The 5,251-nt window shown below is 42.3% G+C and overlaps 1 pseudogene; it reads left to right on the forward strand.

The window, feature by feature from the left end:
• Positions 1-246: 246 nt before the first annotated feature.
• Positions 247-5,001, forward strand: LOC127675344 (ubiquitin carboxyl-terminal hydrolase 12-like; annotated as a pseudogene).
• The last annotated feature ends 250 nt before the right edge of the window (positions 5,002-5,251 follow it).

The raw sequence follows: 5,251 nt of genomic DNA on the forward strand, positions 1-5,251 counted from the left end.
GTTGGGAGTGCAATGCAGCTGAGTTGAGTATATCCCTGAGTTCATTCAGTGTAGGTCAGCAGAGACTGTTGAAACCAGAGAATAAGATGTGCCAGAAGGGGCAGTGGCGGCCCAGCAGGCTAGAAGCTTTGGTCTGCAGCAGCTCTGCGTGCAGCCTTGGGCTGTGGAGGGAGCAGTAGCCTGGCTCCCAGCGTCCCCTGCCGGCTGCAACTGTCTGGAAGATGGAGCCTAGTGGATGGGACAGTCTCCCAATTCGCCTCCATCTGTACCATGGGTGCCAGTGTCTGGGCATTAGAGAAAGAGATTGGTTCAGAACAGTTTTCGGTCAATGAGCACTATTTTGGATTAGTCAATTTTCAGAATACCTGCTACTGCAACTCAGTTCTTCAAGAACTTCATTTTTTTGTCATCCATTTCGGGGAAAAGTTCTTACATACAAGAGTCAGCCCAAAAATCGGGTGCTGTATTTTAATTAAATATTTTAATTGCAAAAAAAAAAAAACAGCTTTTGTGGCTATTAAATGAAACTTGTAAATAGAAAGTGGAGGTTAAGCCATCCCGACTGAACAGTTCTTCACCACAGGCTCCAAAAGTATGTGGAAAAGAATATTCCGGAAGCTGTTTACATTATAGAACCAGGCAATTGAAAACAAAACTGAACTTCAGCATATCATGGAGTGTCAGTCACATGGCTAGTCGGTCATGAGAACGTTCCTATGTCAGGTATTGCATTCAGGTTTTACATGGTCAATTAACTCAGAGATATCCTGCTTACCATGAGCTCCTTGAAATTGGATTCACGTTTTAAATTCAAGCTTAGGACTTCACCAGTGCATGATATGACACGCTTACAACAGATGGCCTGTTGATCAAATCTCCATGCCTCTGATTTATATTTGTGTATCTATAAGATAAAGCTATCTCATAAAAAGTATGCACTGACCCACTCACAGTTTGACGAAATATAGCTCAGATTCTGCTGTAAGGAGGTAGCTTGTTGACAGGGAAAGCTTCTTTATTGCAGTCATGAGAAAAGCCTTAGGCATTTGGATTTTTTTCCTATGATAGGGAAGCCTCAACCATCATTGAGACTTTATAGAATCCCAAGGATATCAAAATGAAGTATCAGCTATAAGATTCTTTACCAGACTCCAAAGTTTTTGCTTATAATGTCTAAACAATTTTTTTTCATTTTCTCATTTCAAATCAATTAAATACTATGGGTGAAACAAATCACTCATTTGCCTCTGACCTTTTAGGAAAAAAAAATGTTACTCAGAATGTCACTCAAGACATTAAAGTTCACAATTAGCCGGGCGGTGGTGGCGCATGCCTGTAATCCCAGCACTCTGGGAGGCAGAGGCAGGCGGATTTCTGAGTTCGAGGCAAGCCTGGTCTACCGAGTGAGTTCCAGGACAGACAGGGCTAGACAGAGAAACCCTGTCTCGAAAAAAACCAAATCCAAAAAACCTAAAAAAAAAAAAAAAAAAAAAAAAAATCACAATTGTAAGCATGGCATTGGATTTGCACATGAAAAAAAAATGTTTTTATGGGAGCCAGAGAAGATCAGATTTATTTTATCTTTTCAAACAACGTCTGCTTTGTGAGGCTTCACAATTCAAACACAATTGTGTCATTTGTGAAGTTCTTACACATTGATCTTAAAATTTCAGCAGCATTCTTCTTGTTAGGTGATTAGCGTGTGTCCTGGTTAGGTTTTACTGACTTGGTATAAGCTAAAATCATTCAAGAAGAAGGAACCCACCACAGTTGAAGAATTGCCTCCAGCAACTTAACCTATAGCAAGTCAGTGGAGCTTTTTTTTTTTTTAAAAAAAAAAAAACTATTTATTTTTTAATTTATTTATATTTCAAGTGTTATCCTCTTATCCTGGCTTTCCCCCCTCCCAGAAGCCCCCTATCCCATCCCTCCTCCCTCTGCTTCTATGAGGGTGTTCCTCCACCCACCCACCAACCCCTGACTCCCTGCCCAACACTGGGGCATCTATTGATCCTTCATAGGACCAAGGACCTCTCCTCCCAATGATGCCTGACAAGGCCACCCTGTGCTATGTATGCAGCCAGAGCCATGTGTAATCCTTGGTTGATGGCTTAGTCCCTGGGAGCTCTGGGGGGGGGGAGGGAGCTCTGGTTGGTTGGTATTGTTGTTCTTCCTATGAGGTTACAAACCCCTTCAGCTCCTTCAGTCCTTTCTTGATTACTGATTAATCCAACTGTGGCTGATGTCACCGCTGGGCAGGTAGTGCTGAGTCATACAAGAAAGCAGGCTGAGCAAAGAAAGCCATGGAGAGTGAGCCAGGAGATAGCCTCCATGACCCCTGCTTCAGTTTCTCCTTCCAAGTTCCTACCTTGAGCTCCTGTCCTGACTTTCCTCCTAGATAGACTGTGATCTGTAATATTAAATAAATTCTTTCCTACCCAATCACTTTTGGTCACCACAGCAACAGTAAACTAGGACATTGCATCTCACAGGTATAGCCAAGGACTTAAAGCTTCTGGGCAGCTTGAAGATGATCATGCAGTTAATGACTGCGTGGAGCTGGAGCCATCCCAGCTCCCAACATCCAAACCAACAATTTGCCTCCAGCACAGCTGGCCTCATATAAGCCAAAAATTGATTCTTAATATAGCACTGGCATAAGTATATTGCAGATGGAATTTAAAGCTATTTTCCTTCAAGTAATAAAAAGTAGAAAGATAAGCATTCCAAGTCAGCAGCTCTGGAGCATCATTCACAATGGGAACCATGTGTTTGTGGGGATGTTCACGTAGGAACAGCCAACCTGTGACTTATGTACAGTCTTACAGTCTTGGCTAATGTCCTGTGTTGTGTGGGGAGGTCAGCACCATAGCTGGGGGCAGTGAATCACTCAGTGTTAGTAATCAGCCCCTGCAGTACATTACACATGCATACACAGACACACACAGAGACACACACACACACACACAAATGTTTTGTTGAAATACTGTATGTAGACTCAGTCTGAGTTTGTGTGGACTATGCTTTAGTGTATTTATAAATGATGAACTTGGATTCTGAGATTAAACTTACTTGCAATTTCTTATTACAGACTGATGATGGCTTTTTATTTTTTAAGATAATAAAACAGGAGTGCTTTTTATGTATTAATACATACAAAAAAAAGAATCAGCCCAGAAAAAAAGGAGAACCTTCTCACCTGCCTGCCGTACCTCTTCCACAGCAGAGGCTCCCAGAAGAAGAAGGTCAATGTGATCCCCCCCCCCCAAGAAGTTCATCACAAGATTGTGGGAATAAAGTGAGCTGTTTGACAACTACATGCAACAAGATGCATGAATTCTTTTTTTGGATTTGGTTTTTTTCGAGACAGGGTTTCTCTGTGTAGCCCTGGCTGTCCTGGAACTCACTGTGTAGACCAGACTGACCTCGAACTCAGAAATCCGCCTGCCTCTGCCTCCCAGAGTTCTGGGACTACAGGCGTGCGCCACCACTGCCCTGCTCCATGAATTCTTAAAATACCTACTCAATACAATTGCTGATATTCTACAAGAAGAAAGAAAACAGAAGAAGCAAAATGGCCGATTGCGGGACGGAGACGTGGACAGCGAGGATAACAACAGCACACCAGACCCAACGTGGGTCCACGAGATTTTTCAGGGAACATTAACTAATAAAACCAGGTGTCTTAACTTGTGAAACTGTAAGCAGCAAAGATGAAGTTTTTTTTATACCTTTCTGTTGACGTGGAACAAAATACATCAATTACTTACTGCTTAAGAGGATTGAGTAACACAGAAATTCTGTGCAGTAAATATAAATACTACTGCAAGGAGTGCTGGAGCAAGCAGGAAGCACATAAACGGATGGAAGTTAAGAAACTTCCCATGATCCTGCCTCTGCACCTGAAGAGATTTAAGTATATGGACCAGCTTCATCAATATACAAAGCTTTCCTACCAGGTGGTGTTTCCATTAGAACTCTGTCCATTTAATACTTTAGTGGACACAACCAAGCTCGACAAAACGTATGACCTGGTCACTGTTGTGGTTCACTGTAGAAGCGGTCCCAATCGAGGCCATTATATTGCAATAGTTACAAATCATGATTTTTCTCTAACTGCTCCATTGGGGACTCTATGCTCAGTCCATTGGTTGGCTGTGAGCCATGGATATTTTGATCCACCTTCCAAGAAGGATCAAAGTACCCACACTTTGGTCTTCCTTCTTGGGCATCATTTGATATGTGAATTGTGTCTTGGGTATTCCAAGCTTCTGGACTAATATCTACTTATCAGCGAGTGCATACCATGTGTGTTCTTTTGTGACTGGGTTACCTCACTTAGGGTGATATTTTCTAGTTCCATCCATTTGCTTAAGAATTTCATGAATTCATTGTTTTTAATAGCTGAATAGTATTCTATTGAGTAAATATACCACATTTTCTGTATCCATTCCTCTTTTGAAGGACGTCTGGGTTCTTTCCAGGTTCTGGCTATTATAAATAGGGCTGCTATGACCCAAGGGGCTGAAGAGGTTTGCAGCCCAACATGAGGAACAATAATATGTACCAACCAGTGTCCCCAGAGCTCCCAGGACTAAACCACCAACCAAAGAGTACACATGGGACCCATGGCTCCAGCTACATATGTAGCAGAGAATAGCCATTTCAGACATCAATGAGAGGAGAGACCATTGGTCCTATGAAGGCTGGACGCCCCAGTGTAGGGGAATGCCAGGTCAGGAAAGTGGGGGTGGGGTTGGTAAGTAGAGGGAGGGAGGATGGGATAGGGGGTTTTCGGAGGGGTAAAGAGGAAAAGGTATACCATTTGAAATGTAAATAAAACAAATATGTAATAAAAAAAGAGTCATGATTTGGTTATTTGATGACGATATTGTAGAGAAATTAGTTGCACAGGTTACCAAAGAATTCTACGGATTGATATCTGATATCTCCAAGAACTCAGAGTCTGGATACATCCTTTTCTATCAGTCTTGGGACTGAAAAGAGGCACAGTGGAGAGAAGCTTCTGCATGCTTCTCTGGTTGTTTCAGAAAGGATCGAGCTGATGTTCAAGAAGAGAGAGGGAGACAGACAGACAGACAGACAGAGACAGAGACAGAGAGAGACACAGATATACAGACATACAGACAGACGCTCAGGGCAGTAACTCACTTTGCATACAATAAATACAAGACTGGATTAACACACTCTTCCCATCACAGTAGTTGATTTTTTCCCCCTCAGGAATCAT

The sequence above is a fragment of the Apodemus sylvaticus genome, chromosome X (genome assembly GCF_947179515.1).
Source record: "Apodemus sylvaticus chromosome X, mApoSyl1.1, whole genome shotgun sequence".
Classification (NCBI taxonomy): Eukaryota; Metazoa; Chordata; class Mammalia; order Rodentia; family Muridae; genus Apodemus; species Apodemus sylvaticus.